At 39.1% G+C, this 24257-nt stretch overlaps 1 protein-coding gene and 1 long non-coding RNA gene across 2 annotated transcripts in view; one reads left to right on the top strand and one right to left on the bottom strand.

Annotated features, from left to right (window-relative positions):
• CACNG4 (calcium voltage-gated channel auxiliary subunit gamma 4) overlaps nucleotides 1–24257 on the bottom strand; it is a 119095-nt gene that overhangs the window by 69694 nt on the left and 25144 nt on the right. The gene's annotated exons all lie outside the window — the stretch shown is intronic.
• On the top strand, nucleotides 2007–24068 carry LOC103094900 (uncharacterized). The gene is made up of 4 exons (XR_001628128.2): nucleotides 2007–2361; nucleotides 2861–2936; nucleotides 23432–23476; nucleotides 23567–24068. It is a non-coding gene; the product is annotated as an uncharacterized LOC103094900 (long non-coding RNA).

Genomic DNA, 24257 nt, shown 5'->3' with positions numbered 1-24257 from the left:
TTGATACAATTACTATCCCTGTTTTATAGATGAGGAAACTGATGCAAACAGAAGTTAATTGACTTGCCCAGGGTCATATACCTAGTAAGTATCCAAGGCTGGATTTGAACTCAGATCTTTCTGACTCCAAATCTAGTAGTGCTCACTGTGTCACCTAGCTACTGTTGATTGATGATGATGGTGATAGCTGGTATTTAAATAATAGTTTAAGGTTTTCTGCCCCAAAGTATGATGATGATTTCAGAGGCCAAATTCTCCAAGGATATAGAAGATTCTTTTGTTTTATTTTATCTGGCCCTGAATGACTAACCCATGTGCTAGACCTAGAGTCAGGAAGATTCATTTCCCTGAGTTGAAATCTGGCCTCATGCACTTCCTAGTTGTGTGACCTTGGGCAAGTCACTTTACTCTGTCTCACTTTCCTCATCTGTTAAATAAGCTGGAGAAGGAAATGGCCAACTATTCCAGTAGATCTTTGCCAAGGAAAATCCAAATGGGATCATGAAGAATCTAACATGACCAAAAATGACATGCTCCTCATGACAATCTTAAAAGATTGATACAATTACTATCCCTGTTTTATAGATGAGGAAACTGATGCAAACAGAAGTTAATTGACTTGCCCAGGGTCATATACCTAGTAAGTATCCAAGGCTGGATTTGAACTCAGATCTTTCTGACTCCAAATCTAGTAGTGCTCACTGTGTCACCTAGCTACTGTTGATTGATGATGATGGTGATAGCTGGTATTTAAATAATAGTTTAAGGTTTTCTGCCCCAAAGTATGATGATGATTTCAGAGGCCAAATTCTCCAAGGATATAGAAGATTCTTTTGTTTTATTTTATCTGGCCCTGAATGACTAACCCATGTGCTAGACCTAGAGTCAGGAAGATTCATTTCCCTGAGTTGAAATCTGGCCTCATGCACTTCCTAGTTGTGTGACCTTGGGCAAGTCACTTTACTCTGTCTCACTTTCCTCATCTGTTAAATAAGCTGGAGAAGGAAATGGCCAACTATTCCAGTAGATCTTTGCCAAGGAAAGGTAGTGGCTCTACATCTGGGATTCATCCCTTTTATTTTTTGCATTATGTATTCCTTTGGAAAGGTCTGATAAATCCTGTGCTTCTCTGAGAAATGCTTTAAATGCATAAAATAGAACACATAAGACTACAAAGGAAACAAATTATATCAAATTACACTTATTAAAAACCATTTGTTAGACAAGTTCATGGACACTGGGTTAAGACTTCTTTGTTTTATGCAAAAATACAGACCCCTAGTTATATTACAGGCTCTTCATGCCTATGCTCTCTTTAAAGGCCATTCTACTCTCTTTCTTCCTCCCTGAAGTGCCCTGAGAATTCAAAGATGTGGTGTGGTAGGTGCACACTGGCCCCAAATGCATGTTTGGGATCTGGAGAGAGTGAATCAATGGGGGCAGAGTCAAACAAACAAACAAAAAACAAAGCCCAAACCAAATCCTTTTACAAAATACAATCATTGAGCCAGGATATATAGGACCAGGTGCAGCTCTACAGGCCCCTGGCACACCAGGATGCTTTCTGATCAATAACAACAGCTGGCACAGGAACAAAGAGTCTCTTGGATCCTCAGAACTACATGCCCTTCTTGATGGTGGTTTTTTTGTTGTTTGGTTGTTTTAGTTGTATACAACTCTTTGTGACCCCATTCGAGGTTTTCTTGGCAAAGATACTGGAGTGATTTGCCATTTCCTTCTCCAACTCATTTTACAGATGAGGAAAACAAGATTAAGTGACTTGTCCAAGGCCAAATAGCTAGAAAGTGCCTGAGGTCAGCTTTGAACTCACAAAGATGAGCCCTCCTGACTCCTGGCATAGCACTGGGTCACCTAACTACCAATGCTGGTTTATTCACTAGGAAACAGTCCTTAGTGCATTTAGTCTATTTCTTTCAGGGTTTCCATGAGTAGGGACTATGCACACTTTTAAAATAATTAACACTATACTATACAGAAAAAAAAAATCCCTTGATTTCACTTCTGTTGTGGCTACACCATACCAGTTAAGAACAAGACCATATTTTATATTTGGTGATAAATGATCTAGATCACAGGCCTTGACGCTAACATGTCAGAACAATTGCCAAGATAACCACAAAAGTCAGAACTGTTGGGGTCTGCTAGGTGGTTCAGTGGATTGAGCTTCCTCGATTTGTGATCCTGGGCAAGTCACTTAACCCCTATTGTGTAGTCAGTAAGCCTTAGAATCAATACACCATATTGATTCTAAGATTCTAGGATGGAAGATAAGAGTTTAAAAAAGGAAGTCAGAGCCGTTGCCAAGATAAAAACTATTCCTAAGATCACACGGAGCTGGAGGTCAGAAATTATCTTTTTTCAGAACAGTAACCAGGAGCATAAAAAGCCAGTTCTTGTAGGATTTGAAGAGCATCTATATACCAAAACATCTCTAAAAATGATATAAAGAAGTAGACACAAAGAGGTTTTAATCTCTCTGCTCACAACTTGTTCCTTGGCCTGAGATACACTTCTCTGTCCATTCTATATTTTCTGGTCCCTTGGCTACCACTTCCCCCCCAGAGGGCATCCACCTCTGGGCAGCTGAAACCACATTTTCTGGTCTAGAATGTAACAAATCTCAAATTCCTCTGGGAGTCTGACTGCCCACCATCTGACTTTTGCTCAGAGGCTGGGCAGAGGCATCATAGATTTAGAGCTGGCAGAAATGTTAGAGGCCACTAATTGAACATTACCTTCCCCTATCTCCCACAGAACCTTTCCTTTACTCGGGCTGTGACAGAATCACTTGAACTCCCATATTATCTGGGCTCCCTGTCTCTCCCTTCTTGACTTTCAGAGAGGTGATCTTTCCAAACCATCTAAGGGAAGAGATGAACATGAAGCTGAAAGGCATGTCTTGCATATAAGGGCAGGTAAGCCCAACCCTGACCTCAAGGGTAGCGTTGTAGGAGAGGTAGGGTGTACCCTGTGGCATGACAAGGAACAGATTGGGAAATGGTATAGAGTCCTGTGCCCTGGTGAGAGGAAGTAATACTTGGCTTACTATAGACTTGCTCCATTCCTGGGCTCTACCTACTCTATCCAAGTTCATGCCCATTTTCAAAATGGAAATCCGAGTGACCCTTCCTTCTTTCTCCTCTTCACCCTCTGCTGCCAATGCTTGCAATTTGAGAAAGTTTGGGCAAATTAAGGGGCTTCCACTGAGCTCTTCCTTCTGTAATGGGCTGGGATGTCAAAACAACACAACAAAATGAGGATCCTCCCCCAGCCAAGTGTAACAAATCCATTTCTACTGTACATTCCCTCAAGTTTATTTATGACTGTGACAGGCACATATACTCCTAGTTGTCCCATCATTTTTACCAGGGAGTGGTCTTTCCACCCCTTACCTTCACCATGTATTAATTCCCTCCAAGCATCCTACCTCTTTTAGGGTTTCTATGTTTAAACTGAATGCATAGCTCAGGGATGAGAGTATGCCAGCAGATTCCTAAAGATCTGAACTCTGCCTCCTACCCAATAAATGGTCACCTTGGCATTGAGCTGCCTATGCCAAAAAATGAACAAATGTGAGGAGGATGGGCTCATGTATGACAGTCTTTAAATTCCATAAAATCAGAATACAAAGGAATTGTTGGAGGCCTGGGAGCTCTGGAGCTCCTTCCCTTCTTTTATGGTTTTTACTCTCCAGGGTGCTAAAGTACAGTTTAAGATGTTCTTTTTATCAACCCATAAACAAAAGTTCCTTTTGTCAACCCATGTCAGTCTCCCATTTTATCCACCAGATCCATAACTACTTTCTAGACATGATCTCTTGTCTTTCCATCCTTTTAGAGCTGGTCACCTACCGGGCCAATATTTGATGCTGATATAAGTCAAATGAGGGTTTAAGGTTTAGGTTTCTTTCTACTTGGGAGAGTAATCAAACTCCATGGAAGGTAGCTGCCATATGTAATATAGTGATATAGATGTAAGGTCAGCATACAGGTGAAAATCAGTTGGTGAGGGGGTAAGAGGAGTCTTTAAATCTAGAAATACTCTTACTCACCAGTGTATTTATGTAAGGGCAGGAAAGTATAAGGGAACTACAATGTATATGCCAACAAACTAATTCAAAAGGTGATCCTTCTGGTGCACTCAGAAGCCTCCCCTACTTTCATTCTGTGCTGGCTTTGATCTATTTTGCCAAGCATATCTTCTCTAGTCTAGGGAATTCTAAAATTTGCTTCTGGTGATCAATCTCTCTGTTTACACTTTCTCTTGTATATCAGCTTTGATCTTACTAATGAGCACAATCACCAAGAATGACCAAAAAGACTTGGGGTCCCCTGGGGGGAAAATCATTACTGCCATTTTCCTATATGCCTTTTGCTGGATGTTTTTCCCAAATGGACTAGTTTCCCCAACCTCTATGACTGATGCTAGCATTGATTATGCAAGAAGGGTTGCTTAGTGGCTACTGACTTCTTTTCTTCCTTCCTTTCCCTTTCTTCCCTCTTTTCCTCTCTCCCTCCCCCTTTTCTGTTTCTCTTTCTCTCTTTCTTTTTTCTTTCTCTTCCTTTCTTCCTTCCTTCCTTCCTTCCTTCCTTCCTTCCTTCCTTCCTTTCTTCCTTCCTTTCTTTCTTTCTTTGTCTCTGTCTGTCCATCTCTCTCCTTTTCCCATTACCTTCTGTCTTAGTATCAATTCTAAGACAAAAGAGAGGCAAAGACCAGGCAGTTGGGGTTAAGTGATTTGTCCAGGGTTTGAACCTCCTGACTCCAGGCCTGGTGCACTATCCACTGTGGTACCTAGCTGATCCCGATTTCTTTCCTATAAAGGGGACTAAGTCATATAATAACAAGGAGGAGTGAGAGACAAGGGAGATAATTTATTGGATTTGCTGGAGCTAGTACCAGGAACTTTTGAATTCAGGAACAATAGCTTTTCTGTGTATCTCTCTCTCTCCCCTTATCCTTTTTGGGAAAGAGATAGATATAGACCTTGGAGGAGTTGCTTAGTTAGTGGTATCTTTCTTTCTCTAGGAGGTAGGAGAGAAGGCAATGTCTCTGAGAGGTACTAAGATTATGTAACCAATCATTGTCTCTATCCAGATGACAAATACGTTAATAAATTGTCTTTATCAAGGTGACAAATACCTTAATAGCTTCAATGGAGGTAAATCAATAGTTTATCACAGTTTCTTAGAGCCTAGGATGGAGTGCAAAATGCCTGGTTACCTGACATCTACACATATGGCATTAAGATGGTGGATGCCACATGAATTTCAAATCTGATTTCCCCATTCTTGTCAAGCTCTTTTCATCATTTCTCCCAGAATTCACTGTGATATTCTTCCTAGAAGTCAGTCAATAAGCATTTGATTAAGCAGTTATTCTGTGCTTAACTATGTAATCTCTGGGGATTCAAAGAAAGGCAAAAAATATCACTGCCCTCATGGAACATATATTCTATTCAGGGGGATAACATGTAAATAACCAGGTACCCATAAGATATATGTATATAAATATATATATATATATATATATATATATTTGGGGGAAGAGAAAGATAGAGAGGGGGGAGAAAGAGAGGGAGAGAAAGAAAGAGGAGAGAAAAAGAGAGAGAGAGAGGAGAGAGGAGAGAGGAGAGAGAGAGAGAGAGAGAGAGAGAGAGAGAGAGAGAGAGAGAGAGAGAGAGAGAGAGAGAGAGAGAGAGAGAGAGAGAAAATAGGGAATTTAGGTGTCTCAGTGGATAGAGAGCCAGGCTTAGAGATAAGAGTTCCTGAGTTCAAATCTTCAAAGCCTCAGACACTTCCTAGCTATGTGACCTTGGAAAAATCACTTAACCCTCATTGCCTAACTCTCACTGCTCTTCTGCTTCTGCTTTGGAACCAATACATGGCACTGATTCTAAGATGGAATGTAAGGGTTTATTTTTTTTTAATTCCTGGAGACATGCAAAAGTTTTGAGATGGGAGATAGTGTGTTATGTTTGAAGAGCTGAATGAGGCTTATTGCAGCTGGATGATAGCATGGAGAGAACTAAAGGGGATGAAGACTGGAAAGATAGGAAGAAGCCAGGTCATCAAGAGCTTTAAAGCAGACTTTAAAGTTGATTCAGGGAGTCATAGGGAGCTGCTGGAGCTAACTGATAGGAGTGTGTGTGTGTGTGTGTGTGTGTGTGTGTGTGTGTGTGTGTGTGACACAATTAGAATGGTGCCTTAGAAAAATCATCTTGGTAACTAAGGGGAGGATTGATTGGAATCAAGACAGATGAAGTAAGGAGATGCATTAGAAGACTATTAAAATAGTGTAGGCAAAAGGTACTGAGGATCTGAACCAATGTGACTAGATGAGAGGACAGCTACAGGAGAGATGCTGTAAAAGTAGACATTGAATTGGATATGTGAGGAAAATAAGAACAGATGACACTAAAGTTGTGAACTTATGAACTTATGTGACTGGGCCAGTAATAGCGGAAGTCTGGAAGGGGAAAGGTTTTGAAGAAGAAAGATAATGAGATCTATTTTGAACATGAGTTTGACATGCCTATTGGACATCAGGTTCAAGGTATCCAAGAAACATGTGATTACCTTAGCAGAAAAACTAGGGATGAACAAAAAGATATGAGGATTATATGCATAGAGATAATAATTGAACTCATGGAAGCTGATGAAGTTGCCAAATGATAAGCTGTAGTTTTGGTTGTTGCCCTTCATATTTGAAGAGGATCAAGACTCATGTGTAAATTGTATTTAAGTGAGGCAGATTTGCAGGAAGTCATCAGTCTCACTCTCTTTTCTAGAGCCATCAAAGTCCAGTGGCAAGAAGATTACTGGTGATAGCTCAGGAGGCAGTGGATGATGGCCTTGGCTTCTTTGAGGTCTAATGTATGGTATAAAAAGAAGAGACCAAGAAAAAAATTGAGGGATAAATGTGGTTACTGGGCATGACCTGGATGAAAATGGAGAAGAAACAGTTAGTTGAATATACAGGAGAAAAGAGAGAGCATTGTCATTAAAACCTAGTGTGGAGAGTTTGTCCAGAAGAAAGTGGTCAGCATTGTCAAATGTTGCAAAAAGATCGAGGAGGGTAAGGATTGAAAAGAAGCCACTAGGTTTTCCAGTTGGGAAATCATTGGCTCCTTTGGGGAGGGCAATTTCAATTAAATGATGGGGTTGGAAGACATATTACAGAGAATTTAGAAGAATGAGAGAAGCAAAGGCAGCAAATGAAGATGACTTTCTCAAGAAATTTAGTCTTTAAGGGGAGGTAAGATAGAGGATTAAAGGTAACAGGAGTTGGTTGAATCAAGAGGAGATATTTTAAGGATGGGGGAGACCTGAAAGTGTTTGTAGGCAACAGTGAGAGAGCCAGTAGAGGATGAGATCAAGGAAATATTTGAAGGGTTTGTGGTCCCAATTCTTATGTTACTGGCTGAGGGATGCTAGGTGGTTGCCTAGCAACACTGGTTAGACTGATACAGGAAGCAGAAAACCTCTGATCTGCTTAACAATCTAGGAGGCCCACCCTATGTTCAAACTTCAAAAGTACATCCATCCAATCCTGAACAGTAACAGATGGGGGAAGGTCCACGACAAGTAACAACTTCTAATGAGGAGGAGCTCCCTCCAAGAACCTAGCTCTAATGGGCCCTTAGGAAGCAGGATGCTCCTAACTAAATGGGAACTTATTTCACCTGAATGGTATTACACAAGCAATCAAGAACTCTCAACTCTTTCTGATAACAAGTTTCTATCCCTTCCTCACCTCCTACCTCTAGACTCTTCCTCAGAACAGGATAGTCTGGGTTCATCCTGAGGGTGATTCCCACCTGAACAATCTGAAACAGAAATTCTGTTTCTTATCCCAACTGTCTTTTAATTTTTAATCTATTAATCTCTAATTAATTTCTCAAATTTATGAAATTTGGTCTCAATAAACAAATCAGTATGTTTCTATTGACTATAAATTAACCAGTCAAGCCTGTTATGATATAGACCCCCTTTGGTAGGTATGCTGAAGCCTAGGAATTCTTTCTCAGAATAATGTTTTTAAATTTAAAAAAATCTTCAGGATTTATAAGGAAACCAATTATATTGAAATAATTATCAAAATATTAAAAAAATTTAAATTCAGACTCCAAGTTAAGAACTCTAGCTAAAGCCTCCTCTCTCTTGGTTTTGCTAAATATTAGAAAAGATTTCTACATTTCTACATTAACCCAAGCAACAGATTTTCTTAAAAGACAGTTCTCAGACAACAAATATCCTGTATACAAAGAGAGACATAAGTTCTGATTGTCTGAGAGAGCTAATGCAATGATAGTATAAGCTTGTGTAGGAGGTATACAGTAGAGAAAGAACTTGGGAGAACTGGTCAAGGTAAATATAAACTTTTAAATGGCAAACAAGAGAACTTCCCAGATTATGGGGAGAAGCTTACCTCAACCATGTTCTTTGATTTCCAGAACCTGCAACTCTAGAGATTGCTAAGCATAGACTCTCTTTGGTGAGATCATTCTTTCTTCTTGCTTGAGCTGAGATCTTACCTCACTCTTAGATGAAGAACTCCCTTTGATATATTCTTTGGTCTATTTTAATTGGTACAACTTCCTTAATTTTTGTACCTGATTACTTGGATAAGGAGATATTCATCATGGTCTTTTGTGTATTTAGTAAGAGGGAACTAAATTGGTGGTAGTATGCTAAATAATATTCTCCCCTGGAGAATGACTAGGGAAAGTGCCTTTTATTCTGATCCCTTTATTTTACCCTTAGACTACTAATATTTGATGTCTGAAGATTAATATAATTCAAGCTTGATACCCTGCTTAAAGATAGGACTATGTAGGAGAGACCACCCAGCCACAGCAGTTCTGAATCCTTCCTCTTCCTTTTATCACATTACTGAAGGTGTAGGTGCAATCTTCCTTCCTTCCTTCCTTCCTTCCTTCCTTCCTTCCTTCCTTCCTTCCTTCCTTCTTCTTTTTTTGCTTCTCACAAAGGTGGAAATGATTATATCTCTTAGAGATTAGATGGGCCAGATCCCAAATCACATATCTATGCCACACATGGGCTAGCTTTCTTTATATTACTCAGCCCTACCACATCTACCTCTATAATAACAAAAGCCTGCGGAGAAATAAACAGTCTGCCAGCTCTGAAGATCTATACTCTCTTCTTGACAACTGGTTTATCTAGGATTCACTGCAAAGTAGGCCTCTGTGAATTTATCCTGTCCCTATTCCAAGGCTCCATGACTTAAGGACTAGACATTCACTTTAAATCATTAACACCATTCAGCCTGCCTACTCATTCCCTTAGGTCCAAGACCTGAGCACAATGAGTAAAGCCTAAGATCAATGGGAAACTTATTTCAGAAGTGTTAGTGCTCTGCTGATTCTCAAATTTATTTGTTTCAATGAGGAATTTGGTGGCTGGAGTTGACCACTTTGCCCCTCATGCCCCACTGGAAGTGAACTTCCATTCTGCCCCTGTCAGCCAAGTGATGAAAATTTTGCATATGGCATATATACCCCCTCTCTAGTTTTCTTCCTCTTCAGGTAATAGTGTAGAAATGCCACAGTCAGAACCCTAGTGACACATGTATGTAAAGGAATATTATTGTGTTATAAGAAATGATGACTATGAAGAATTCAGAGTAACATGAGAAGACATAAACTGATGGGCAAGAGAAGAAATTAGAACCTGGAGTACACAGAGAATGTAATGCTGTCAATGTAAAAAATACAAAAAGACATTTGAAATCAGATTGAGTGCAATGTCTAATTTTTATTCCAAAGGATTAGGGAAACAAAGTATGTTGCCAATGGGCTTGGGTCTGTGCAGACTTTTGCAGACAAATCAATGCAAAAAGCCCTTAAAAAAGACATGGTGGAGGCTTTGAAGAGGAAGCTACAAAGTTAGATTCCTCTACCCACTAACAAGCTGGATTCCTTCCATAGAGAGCACAATTCCCATATCCCCAGCTCCTGTTTCAAACTACCTTACTGGGATAGTGTCTTTTTTTCCCTTTTTTTTCCAAGGGTGAAGGACTCATTCATTCACAGCAATTGACATCAAGTAGCAAAGGAGAGAAAAAGGTCTGAGGATTATCTCCCTCCTTTAGGTCATGTGGAGCTGAAAAGTGGTGTTTTGTCCATTTTGTTTGTCCTTTTTTAGTTTTAGCATCAGGGGATGGAATAGAGGATCTAGGATTGAGTTATTTTGGAACCAAGGATTGTAACCAGCACAGCTGTGAAGTCCTGAGAAGTCAGGGTCCCTGGACACTAGCCCAAGGCAAGGCTTTGGACTTGAAATCAATTAAAAAGGAACCGAATTAAGCTGTCTGTAAACCTAATCCCTGTTCCCACCTAAGAGACCAAGTAGGTGTAAGTGGTGATTATGCCTTCGATGCTAGATGTTGGGGGGAATGCAGCAAAGGGTAGGCAATTAGAGTTAAATGACTTGCCCAGGATCCCACAAGTAGGAAGAATCTGAAGCCAGATGTGAACCCAGGTCTTCCTGACTCTAAGCCTGGAGTTCTATCCATTATACTACCTACTCATCCCCCTTTTATACTTTTGAAATAAGCATTCCTCTGAAAATTGTTATTATATGTAATTGGGAAAAGAAAACATTAAAAAAGAAAACAACCATTTCTTTGTAAAGAAAGCTAACCTGGTATTAAATGGTAAAATGGAACTGGGAAGCTTTGGGTTTCTAAAACTGGGAGAACACTACCTTTGGGGGCTCTAGTCAGTGGTAAAGAGCAAGAGACATGCAACCTTTAAAGCATAGGACTGGAGCAAACCTTTCCAATCTTCTTACACCTTATTGCCTCATGCACTCTGGGATCCAGTGATATGGGCTTCCTTGCTGTTCCTTGAATAAGATCCTTTATCTCTTGACTCTGGGCATTTTCCTGGGCTTTCCCCCCCTATCTATAAATTCTCCTCTCCTCCCCATTCCTGTTTTTTTAAGCTTCCCTGTCTTCCTTGAAATCCCACTTAAAATACCACCTTCTATAAAAAGCCTTTATTCACCTTAATCCCTCTGTTGATTATCTCCAATTGAATCTGTATATATCTCGTTTGTACTTAATTGTTTGCATGTGGTCTCCCCCATTAGACTGTGATTTCCTTGTGAACAGAGACTGGTGTATTTTGTTTTGTTTTTGCTTTTCTTTCTAGCATGAACACTTAGCCTAAGAAGATAACAGTAGTTATTTAATAAATGCTTGATGACTTGGCTATGTAAGCAAAACAGTGTAGAATGTCAGATGGGATGGCTAATTTTGAAACTTTGTTTTTCTTTGTTTTAATGAAAGGCAACATGCTTCAGTGGCTATTGCACTGGCTTTGGAGTCAAAAGAAGGGCAAGGATTCAAATCCTGCTTCTCATATTTACTAGCTATCTGATCATGGACAAGTCACTTAACTTCTCAGCTTCAGTTTCTTTCTCTGAAAATGGGTATAATATGTCTGAAGTACATACCTCACAAGGTTTTTGTGAGTCTTAAATGAGATTCGAAAGCCCTTTGCAAATTTTAAATCACCACATAACTGTCAATTATTATAAAGAGGGTTCCAATGGGGAGTTAATTGGAATTTATTGGGAAGTAACTGGTATATGAAATAAAAAGCATTGCTAAAATCTATTTTTTAAATGCCATAGCCACATGAAGGTTAGAAATGCCATGTACTTCAGTGAAACATTTCACCAAAATGAATAGTAAGCATAAATAAAACATCATGTTTTTGATAAGACTCAGGTGAATCTTACATATTCTTGATAAATTAAAAAAGGAAAGCATTTAGGAATACTTTGAAGGACCAAGCAAGTTTTTGCATCAGTTGACATACATAGTTCTTCTAGTATTATTTTACTCTATTCATTAACATATGGCAAACTTGACTGCTTTGAGGGAATGGTGACTGATGAGGGGCCACCTTAAGTATTCTCATTGATCACATTTTGAGAATTATTTGGTTATCATCGTACTACACTTTATCTCTCTGTACCTCAGTGCTCTTATCTGAAAAATAGTGATAATGCTTGCACTGATGATCTCACAGGGTGGTACTTCATGAATTTAAAAAGAACTATAGAAATATGAATAGCTCTGATTTTTAATCCTTTGTGTGGTGGTAGGGGACTGGAATCTCATCTTTAATTGAGGGTGTTGGATGAAATAATCTCTGAAGTTTCCTCAAGTCCCTAATTCATGTGTCTACAATCAAACAAACAGATTAGACTCGGGAAAATAAAATGAAGCTTAAGAGAGAGAGAGAGAGAGAGAGAGAGAGAGAGAGAGAGAGAGAGAGAGAGAGAGAGAGAGAGAGACAGAGAGAGAGACAGAGAGACAGACAGAGACAGACAGAGAGAGAGAGAGACAGAGAGAGAGAGAGAGACAGAGAGAGACAGAGAGAGAGAGACAGAGAGAGAGAGAGACAGAGAGAGAGAGAGAGAGAGAGAGAGAGAGAGAGAGAGAGACAGAGAGAGAGAGACAGAGAGAGAGAGAGAGAGAGAGAGCAGCTTGGTGACCTAGTGGAGAGAGATCTGGGCTTGAAGTCAGGGACATTCATGTCTGGCCCTGGGCAAGTCACTATTTACCTCAGTTTTCTTATCTGTAAAATGAGCTAGAGAAGGAAATGACAAGCTACTCCAATATCTATGCCAAGAAAATCCCAAATAGGGTCATGAAAGTCAGACATGACTGAAATGACTGAACAAAAAGGAAAGAATTGGTCAATGTGATTGTCAAGATCAAATACCGTGTACTAAGTGATTCTTGACAATCTGTCATTTCAGTTGAATAGTCAGCATTCAGAGAGAAAAGCCCACAGAGATAAAGACTAATTATATATATCCCAAGTCTATGATACTCTTCATAGAAACATGAAGCCCTCTTCTTTTCTCTCCAGGCTGTACTCCTGACTCTTTAGCCACAGAAAACTCTTCACCCTGGAAGTTCACTCCCACCCTAGTCTTCTTAAACTGAAAGGATCCTCCACCTCTTTGACTTCTTCCTCTATTGACTAGTTCCTCCTAGAGACTCCATTTTTAGCAACAAAACAAAAACAACTCAGGCCAGCCATTCCTTTCCAGTATCCCCTTCTGGCTCTATGGATCTATCTCTACCACAATCTCTCCCTTTTCTCTTTTCTCTGCATCCTTTTATGTATTGTCTTGCTCTTTTAGCGCAGTGGCAGTATTCCTTCCTTCCTTCCTTCCTTCCTTCCTTCCTTCCTTCCTTCCTTCCTTCCTTCCTTCCTTCCTTCCTTCCTTCCTTCTCTTCCCTTCTGTCTTAATTTCAATTCTAAAACAGAAGAGCATCAAGGGATTAAGTGACTTTCCCAGGGTCACACAGTTAGAAAGTTTCTGAGGGCAGATTTGAACCCAGATCCTTCTGACTCCAAGCCTGGTGCTCAATCCACTGTGCTACCTAGCTGCTCCAGGGGGTAATCGTTCAGTTTGTATTTGTTTTTTTAATAGAGTTTAGCCTAGTTTCTGGCATATGGTTAGGGTGTAATAAATGCTTATTGACTTGATTCGCAGCTTGAAAAAGAGCCCAGAAGCTGGAGTCCGGAGAGACCTAGGTTTTCATCAAATCTTCAACATAACAGTTCTACAAGAGCGAGTCAGATGCTTTATCTCTCTGAGCCTTGATTTCCTCATTTATAAAACAATGACGCTAATACCTAGAGTAGTCATCTCACAGGACTGTGATAGGGATCAGATGGGAACATGTATGTAAAACCTTGTTTGCTTAATGGCAGTTGAAAACTTAGTACTGAGCAAATCCTGGGAAGAAGCCAGAGTGTGATATTAAAGCTTTCATTATTCATTAGGAATATTTTTCTCACCAGCTAATTCTGATTCCCAAATTTCACAGGAGCTTCTTTCACTTCTTGAACTGATCCTTTCTCTCCAACGTCCATGAATAAAAAGCCAGGGAATGCTATTTTCAAAAGGTAGAAGAATATCAGGAAGATAAAACAGGTCAAGTTAATTTCACCCTCTTCAGTTAGAAGAGTGAGTGAATGCCAGGACCCAGGGTGATCTCAACACTAAGGGACATGAATATTTTACAATTAAAGGCTTTGACTCATGGATGTTATGCCTTTAGATACTGTGGTACAGCTTCATTTGAAATTGGCCTTTGGAGAGGAGAGAGAAGTATTTGTTAAAAACAGATTTTTGAGCCTAATGGATAGGGCTCTCGAAGGCTATGCTCACCTTGACACAATTTTCTGGCTAACTCAGGGGGAAAAAAGTCCCTTTGTGCCAATCTCCATGAAAGGGCTATGATCTAGGTCCATGATCCCTTCCAAAATATCACCCTTTCCTCCTCCAAACTATCTGGCTTCTTCCTATCTATACTGGAACCACCCACTTGCAAACATTTCTCTTCTTGCCTCTCCATCATAATAATAATCATATAATAATAATAATAATAGCATTTAAAGGTTTATAAAGTGCTTTACAAATATTATAGCATTTTATCCTCACAGGAACTCTGGGAAGCATGTGCTATAAATATCCCTACTTAACAGATGAAGAATATGAGGTCAGGTAGCTTGCCCAGGGTCACCTAGTTAGCAAATTTCTGGGACTGGATTTGAAGTCAAGTCTTTTTGATGAAGGTCCACTAGCAGTGCTGGCCAAATGACTTACAGATGCCAGTAAAATAATAGCTTAGGAAATGAGATAGAAGGGAACTTTATGGAGTCATAACTAAGGCAAGGCAACTAAGACTTTGGGGCCAAGCAGCAATATTTATAGGGTACTAATAGCACTTGTATTCCTCAGCAGATAGAAGCAACTTAACTTAGTATCTAGTTCACAGTCAGTCAACCAGCATTATCAGTATATTATGTATCAGGCACTGTGCTAAACATTGTCCCCTGCCCTTTAAAGAGCTCATACTCTTAGGTGAGAGACCACATGCAATAAACTATACATGTAAGAGAAATACAGGGGCAGTCAGGTAGCATAGTGGATCGAATCAGTAAGAAAGAGTCAGCTCATACTATCTGTGTGTTCCTGGGTGAGTCACTTTACCCTGTTTGCTTCCATTTCTTTATTTGTAAAATGAGCTGAAAAGGAAATGGCAAACCACTCTGGTATCTTTGCCAAGAAAAACACAAATGGGGTCATGAAGAGTCAAGACACGACTGAAACAACTGAACAACAACAACAAAATATATATAGTATTAATGAATGGAAAATAATTTCAAAGGAAAAGCAGAGATGGTAGAGGTAGAGATAGAGGTAAAGGTGGGGGGAGGAAGGGGGTGGGATTCAATCTGAGGCTTGAAGGAAGCCAAGGAGAAAGCTGGAGAACATTCCAGGCATGGGGAATAGTTAATAAAAAAGCACAGAATTGGATTTAGAGTGTTATAGCAAGAATAACTTGTTAAAACAAAATAAATTTTAGATTTAGAAAAGAAGAGAGAGTCAGGTAGAGTTGTTAGAGAGCCAGTCATGGAGTTAGGAAGACCTGACTTTATGTCCTTTCTCTGACATATATATTAGTTGTACATTCATGGGCAGGTTATTTAATCTCTTGATGCTCCAGGCAACTCTCTAAGTCTTTAAACTGCCAACAAATTGCCCAATTGTACTGATGGAGAGTTTTTACAACAGGAATTCTCTTTCATAGATGAAATCATAGATCTTCAAAAGAAGAAGGGGAAAACCCTATAAAAATCAAGGCAGAAGCCTCTAGAGGATATAATAACTTCTACCCCTGCTTAACAGAGTTTTTCCTAAAAAGTTTATTTTGAGGGTGCCTGCCTGCTGCATGCCCCTGGTACATTATGTGAGGTATGCCCCAGGTATAAGAACACTGAATTTAGTTAGGGTCTAGCAACTTTGGCAAGATGGGCTAGAGAAGCACATTCACTAACTCCCTCAGCTTTATTCTATTAAATGAAAGTATGTGAGGCTTAACCCCCCCCCAAAAAAAAAAACTGGGTTTTCTTCCTAGGGAAAGAGAAATCCAATACAGGTAGTTCAGATCATGCTTATTTAGGGCAACTATATTTGGGAACGATGTGAAAAATGGGCCCCCAATGTAAGGAGAAGATCCATTATTGCCCTAACTGTAGATATCTGCTTTGAAGCAGCTCAAAATCATTTGTGGGTTAACAGAGAGGTAGGCAACAGGCACAAAGCAAATGCCAGAGGAAACATTTCATCAAGAGTATGTGTGTGTGTGTGCCAGCAGACCAGACTCCTTGACCCTTCTGAGCCAGAGCTTCCCACTGAGAGCTAATTCCCAGGGATGCTCATTAATAAATGATTAGGTTGCTCCTAGTGGATGTAAAGCCCCCAAACCCCAGGGCTCCAGCCCAGATTGAAAAGAGAATCAATCAGACCTTTGAATCTCTAGAAATTTTAAGCCAAATTTTTCAAGAAAACTGAAATCCTGGGGCTTGGTGGACAGTCTCCAGAGCCTTCAAAGCTTTTAATTGCATTTCATGCGCTGACAGCTCATGATATTTAGATTTCTTACAGAGGACTCAAAATTGGCCAGATTAAAGTTTATACCTTGTATTGAAATGTGAACAATTTTCAAAACCAAGAGTAGGGGGTTTTCAGCTGAATTCCCTTCAGACACTTCTCAACCAGCCAAATCCTAAGTGCTCTGTTTGCAGACAGAAGTTTGAAAGGTCAGTCTGATTAGCTTGTTTTTAAACATCCTAGAGAGTAGAAGAGAGAGACAACAGGAGCTGCTTTCCTGGTCACTCTCTCCTACTGGTATGGTCTTCATCCAGCTTGGAACAAATGGTGGGTTTCATACAGACTCAGGATCGGCCACAATTTTCCAGAAAGGGCCTCAGAAAATAGTTTTGAGGATCATAGATTTGGATCCAGATTACTTTGGAAGTAATCTCATCCAATCTCCTATTTTTATAGAAGAGGAAATTAAGTCTGAGAGAGGTTAAATGATTGGGTCACATTGGTAGGTAATGAATAGCAGAGGATATTGCCAGCACTTTTAATCTTCAGCGAGCAGAAGCAAGTGCATTTAGCACCTAATTAGCAGCCAGTCAGACAACAAGCACTTATTAATTACTAAGTGTCAGTTGTTCAATCGTTTTATTCTTTGTGATCCTATTTGGAGTTTACTTGGCAAAAATACTGGACTGGTTTGTCATTTCCATCTCCAGTTCATTTTATAGATGAGGAAACTGAGGCACATAGGGTTAAGCGACTTGCTCAGGATTGCACAGCTAGGAAGTGTCTGAGGCCAGATTTAAACTCAGGAAAATGAATCATCTTGATTGCTAAGCCTGTCATTCCATCCACTGTGCCACCTAGTTGCCCTGAGGAAAAGGGCAAAGATCCTCATATTATCCTTTCTCTCTCTCCCTCTTCTTCTCTCTTTCTTTCTATGCCATGTCTTTTCCTCTATGTCTGACTCTCTTTAAAAGAACTATTGGCTTTAATCTGATGAAAGTAAATTCCATGGCCCACAGCGTGCCCCCTGGAGCTGTTCTAAGGCAAAGACATTTAAAACCAGGTGGGGCTTCAGCCTCTCAGTGGAAGGCAATGGAAACTGTAAAAGATTTTCCAGAGTGCTCCCAATGATTCTGAACACATTTAAACTGTTAAATTGTGCATTTGTTAAACAGATCAACACGAGAGGGGCATGTGCCAAATACTTGCTTCAGTTACATACTATTGGCTTGGCAGAGACCAATGAGGCAGTAGTTGACAGAGGTTTGAACCCAGTGACTTGGGCTAGCCAACTGGTAGTAAACATTACCACTGTCTTCAAGTGTATGGAATGCCCAACTTTCTAGAGCAAGAAAGTATTTCCGATTGGTTATCATATTTGGTTATTATAAAAGTGCTTTTTTCCTCCTGCAACTATTTAAATTTTAAATTTTTTCAATTCAAAGATATTTTATTTTCCCAATTACATTTAATAATAATTTTCAACATACATTTTCCAAAATTATAAGATCCAAACTGCCTCTCCCCCCCCCCCAACTTGGAGATAGTAAGCAATCTGATCAGGTCATACATGTATTATCACTTCCATATTGGTCACTTTTGTAAGAGCACACTCATGCAAAACCAAAACCCATCAATATAATACCAGTGCTGGAAGACAGGTAGGCATGTTTGTCATTAGCCCCATTCTACAAAAGCTGACCTATGGGAGAGTAGGGGATAATGGTTGGAATATTAGTGCTGAATTTATGAAGATGATGCATGAGAGGTTTACCATTTTCTTCTCTGGCTCACTTTACAGATGAGGAAACAGCAGCACACATGATTTAGTGACTTGCCCAGGGTCACACAGTTAGAAGAACTCAAGAAAAAAACAAAGAAAGATAAACAGATTTTCCTCACACCCAGAGGAAAATGTTTTAGGCTCTTATGAAGAAGCCCAAGGGGATAAAGGAGATTGACACAGAGGGGATTGTAGCCCTGGAATGTGGACAAGCTTAAACAACATAGATTCTGACCTGATACACTAACTATACCTTATGCCTATTTAGTTTAATCAGCTTTGTTCCTATAGTTGTAACCAGTTTTTTTTTTCCCCCCGGGGGAAGTATTTGTCAGGGCATCCTGATCTCTCAGATATAAGTGGCTTCTTCTAGTTTCTCTTTCTCCACCAGCATGTGTCTTTAACTTACCCAATCAAGACCAGGATTCCATTTTGAGTTTATCTCCTGGATTCAATGAACTGACTTTTAATGGCCTCCCATTTAATGGCCTGTCATTCTTCATTTTATGTATTATTTCCTTTGTGATACACTCAAGTGATTCAATGGCGTCTTAAAATGGAATCAAATTGCATGGCTTAGTTTTTACAGTTAGTTTAACCCTTCATTACTTGTCACCTTTTCTGTGATTAGCCCTAGCAAAGTACCCAGAACATAGTAGGTACTTAATGAATATCTGTTAATTAATTATGAAAGACTAATTCTCTTACATTCTCTCCCTAGTTAAATAATTTGCCCTCCCCAGCAAATGCACGGGGGAGATATTAAGCATATTCAATTCTGGATAACTCTGTAGTGATTACAGGTCTAAATAATGCATAGTATATATTACATGAATATGATATAACAGTATAAAAGAAAATATACATAGAAAGCAACGTAGGGGCGGCAGTTAAGTGGTTCAGTGGATAGGGATTCAGGTCTAGAGAAAGGAGGTCCTGGATTCAAATTTGACCTTAGATCCTTTTTCTGTCTTGGAATTGACACTTGTCAATTGAGTCCATCAAGCCATTTTTCTGTAGTCAATCTAACACTATCATTAGTCCCCTTAGTTCTTCCACACAGTTTTTTAATAAAGTACACCAATACTTACAGTTCTTGTTTCCAAGTACTTTCTCCATCAGTTATTAGAAAGCAGTAGGCATTCCTAAGATACCTCGAACACAAACTCAAACTGTTAAAAACCCAGTGGGGCTGCTGAAAACCATCTTTCCTTATATTCCCCTGTCATAGGAATCTGGTAATAGTCAATAGCTAGGTGATGCAGAGGATAGAATTCTGGGCTAGAAGACAGGAAAACTTACTTTTTGAGTCCAAATCTGGCCTCAGACACTTATTAGCTGTGTAATCCTAGGCTATTCACTTCATCTTGTTTGCTTCAGTTTCCTTATCTATAAAATGATCTGAAGAAGGAAATGGCAAGCCACTCCAGTATCTTTGCCAAGAAAACCTCAAATGGTTTTCACATTTAGGTTGTGGGTATAAAAACAGGGGCAGGTAGGATTAGACTCTCAGGTCATAGGAGACCTTGATCTAAAATGGTCCCTATCAGGAATATGACTCACATGTGCCTCATCAGTGGAGGAGTCAGCTTGCTAGAAGCCTTCCCAGGTCTCCCTAATGCTACCACCCTCTATTGTTTATATCCAATTTATCCTGTACAGGCATTCTTTTGTTTTGTTGTGCTTTGCAGATATTATGGTTTTTACAAATTAAAGGTTTGTAGCAATCCTATATCAGGCCAGTCTATTGGTGCCATTTTTCTAAAAGCATGTGCTTACATTGTATCTCTGTGTCACATTTTGTAATTCTCACAATATTTCAAACTTTAAAATTTTTATTATATATGTTATGGCAATCTGTGATCAGTGATATTTGATACTACCATTATAATTGTTTGGGGTCGCCACAACCCAACCATAAGATAGTGAAATTAATAAATATTGTAGGTGTTATGACTGCTTCACTGATTGGCCATTCACCCATCTCCCTCTCTTTCAGCCTCCCTACTCCCCGAGACACAACAATATTGAAATTAGGCCAGTTAATAGCCCTACAATGGCTTTTAAGTATTCAAGTGAAAGAAAAAGTCAATGGAGATGTGACAACCTTCATTGTCCTCTTATTTTAAGAAAATGCCACAGCTACTCCAACTTTCAGCAACCACCACCCCAATCACTGAGCAGCCATCTACCTCAAGGCAAAACCCTGTACAAGCAAAAAGACTATGATTCGCTGAAGACTTAGATGATGGTTAGTATTTTAAAAAAAACAACAGTATTTTAAAATTAGAGTATATAAATTATTTTTTTAGACAAAATACTATTGCACATGTAATAGGGTACAGTATAGTGTAAACATTACTTTTATATGGATTGGAAAACCAAAAAATTCACATGACTCACTTTATTGTGGCAGTCTGGAACCAAGCCTGCAATATCTCTGATGTATGCCTGTATGTGTATCTTGTTTGTGCATAGCTTTTTGCATGGTGTCTTCTTTATTAGAGGGAATGACTTTTGCCATTCTTTATATCCCCAGCCAGGCACATAGTAGGTGCTTAATAGATTCTTGTCTTGATTTATGCTAACTCTTCTAGAACATGGAAGTTTTTTAGCTAAGCAACTCAGAGGAGTCAGTCTGATGATAGTTGATAGTTGTTTTTTTAAGACCAGTAAATTGAAGTATAGATCAGCTGAGTAGAGATGAGAGAAAGAAAGAAAGAAAGAAAGAAAGAAAGAAAGAAAGAAAGAAAGAAAGAAAGAAAGAAAGAAAGAAAGAAAGAAAGAAAGAAAGAAAGAAAGAAAGAAAGAAAGAAAGAAAGAAAGAAAGAAAGAAAGAAAGAGAAAGAAAGAAAGAAAGAAAGGAAAGAAGGAAGAAAGGGAGGGAGAGAGGAAGGAAAGAAGGAAAAAGAAGGAAGGAAAAGGAAGGAAGGAAGAAAAGAAAGAAGAAAAAGAGATAGAAAGAAAAAAGATGACAGAAAAAAGAGATGGAGAAACAGTCAAAGGCAGAAAGACAGAAATAGTGAAAGCCTAGAGATTCACCAAAAAGTTTTGATCATATCAAATGAATTTTTTTTACCTTTACTTCTGTCTTAGTAACAACTCTAAGACAGAAAAGGAAAGGACTAGGCAAATGGGCTTAAGTGATTTGCCCAGGGTCACACAAGAAGAGAGAGAAAGAAAGAGAGAAAGAGAGAAAGAGAGAAAGAGAGAAAGAGAGAAAGAGAGAAAGAGAGAAAGAGAGAAAGAAAGAAAGAGAGAAAGAAAGAAAGAGAGAAAGAAAGAAAGAAAGAAAGAAAGAAAGAAAGAAAGAAAGAAAGAAAGAAAGAAAGAAAGAAAGAAAGAAAGAAAGAAAGAAAGAAAGAAAGAAAGAAAGAAAGAAGAGGTGAGGGAGAGACTTTTGGCCGGAATTTGGTTGGTGACACTTGCAGCGTGTATTCACATACTCAGTAATCCTGAACAAATAGTCAATAAACATCCAATCAATCAATCCACAAACATTTATAGAACACCTTGGCCTAGGCCAAATGGAAACAAAGAGGAATCACCTAGAGGGTACTCTAGGAAATTGCACTATGGGAAGCTATTTAACAAACAGATTTTGGAGATAGACTGGACTCTAGAGGTCAAATCCAACCCTTTCACTTGACAGAAAAGGCAACTCAGGCCCTGGTAAGTGAGGTGACTTGCCCAAGCTCACACAGGTAGTAAGTAGCAGAGTCAAGATTCAAATTCAGGTCCCTTAGCTTTCTATAGTATTCTGCTTTCTCTGCCACCAACTGAGACATCCAAAAGAAAAGGCTGCATTATGTACAGAGTACTCTAAAGTCTAGATTTGGATTAGGTCTAGGTTTAAGTTTCAGCTCCTTTACTTATTAGCTAGTGATTGTAGGTATCTCCATCTGAGCCTCAGTTTTCATCTCTACAAAATGGGCTTACTACTATTTGTACCACCTGCATAAATGGATTATTGTGAAATACATTGTGCAGCTAGATACACGTGGACCATCATAATTATGATGATGAAAAAATAAACAAGAGAGAATAAGCACAGATTTATAAAGAGAACATAGGATTTGGAGTTAGAACGAAACATATCTAGTCCTCATTCTATAGACGAAGAAATTGAGGTCCTGAGGGGCCAGTGATTTGCTTAAGATAATAAGATAATAAGTACCATAGAAAGTTATAGAGTTAGGGCCTGAACCCAGGTCCTCTGACTCCAAATTAAAATGAAATAAAAAGAGGGCAGCTAGGTGGCTCAGTGGATTGAGAGCCAGACCTAGAGATGAGAGGCCTTGGGTTCAAATATGACTTCAGACACTTCCTGACTGTGTGACCATGGACAATTCATTTAACTCTCATTGCTTAGCCCTTACCGCTCCTCTGCCTTGGAACTAATACACAGAATTGATTCTAAGACAGAAGGTAAGGGTTTAAAAAAATAAAAAAACAACAATACTTACATATTAGGGCAGATAAGTGGTGCAATGAATTATAGAGTGCCAGACCTTGAGTCAGCAAGACCCAACTTCTTAGTTCAAATCTGGTCTCAGATACTTACTAACTGTATGACCCAGGAAAAGTCACTTCACCCTGCTTGCCTCAGTTTCCTCATCTATAAAATGATCTGCAGGAGGAAGTGATAAACCATCCCAGTATCTTTGCCAAGAAAACTGACAAAGAGTCAGAAACATCTGAAAATGACTGACCAACAATAATATGTATATACTATCAGCACAAGAGATAGTTTGAGAATCCTGAGTTCATTAAATCCAGCCTCTTATATTTACTAACCTGGGCAAGTTTCTTAACTTCAGCCTGTCTCAGTTTCTTCATCTGTAAAATAGGGATAATAGTAGTAACAACCTCCAAGAGTTGAGGCAAGAGCCAAATGAGATAATATTTGTAAAGTGTTTTGCAGACCTTAAATCGCTATATAAATAACTATGTAACAGTTATAGATATATATGAATAACAATATAAATAAAAGGAATAACTATTATTGTTGTTTCAAAAGAGCTCTATAAACCTTAGAGAGTGTAAGCAATGCTATTATTGCATGCTCTCTTTAAGGTTTTTAAAGCACTTAACTAACATACATGATCTCATTTGATCCTCACAACAACCTTAAGAGCCTGGTGTTATTATAATTATTATTTGCATTTTACAGATGGAGAAACTAAGACACAGATGGAGAAACTAAGTCACAAATCTGGTAGGTTCTGAGATGGGACTTGAATACATATATATTCCTGACTATTTCCAGAACTCTATTCATTAAATTCTATTCCTATGCTTATTCCAGAATGGTTGAGTGCAAGGGAGAATGTCAATGGTCAACTTGGATGATGAGAAAGGTGGCTGAAATACAATATGACTCTCTCTGAATATCTTTGAGAAGAAAAAACGATCACTATCTCCCCAGGGTAGAGACATCCATCCAACCTAAGGCAGAAAGCTGAACCCAAAGATTTTTTTAAAATACTTTGCAGAAATCCCTGATCTACGACTTCGGACAATTGTCTGTTTAGCTGAATCCTTGCCATCTTGGGGATAAGACCTGGCACATCCAGACTGACAGTTAAAACAATGCTGCTTCCTACTGAAGGTTTAGAAGTGCTTTCAAAAGATTGTCTTGAATAAGTACCTACTATGGCGTTTCAGAGAAATAAAATGGAAAGAAGAGAAAGGAAAAGAAGAATATATACGGACTCCAAATTGTGGAGGAATTCAGCCATAGTGAGGGCTTTGGGTTCTTGTTACATGTGAATTGGGGGAGGCAGAAATAAAAATTTATTAAGAGCTGACCATGAGTCAGTGTTAAGGATTGGGGAAACAAACAAAATGCGGTTTTCCCTGCTCTCAAGAATCTTATGGTCCAATAGGGGAGGCTACATGCAAATAACTACTGACAAGCTATATACAGGATAAATTGGAGCAATCTCAGACGGAAATAATTTTAATTAAGGGGAAGGGGAAAAGTTTTCTTATAGAAG

This window comes from Monodelphis domestica, chromosome 2, assembly GCF_027887165.1.
Source record: "Monodelphis domestica isolate mMonDom1 chromosome 2, mMonDom1.pri, whole genome shotgun sequence".
In the NCBI taxonomy this organism is placed as follows: Eukaryota; Metazoa; Chordata; class Mammalia; order Didelphimorphia; family Didelphidae; genus Monodelphis; species Monodelphis domestica.
Note: the sequence above shows the minus strand (reverse complement) of the source record. Positions and strands in the feature narration are given on the sequence as shown.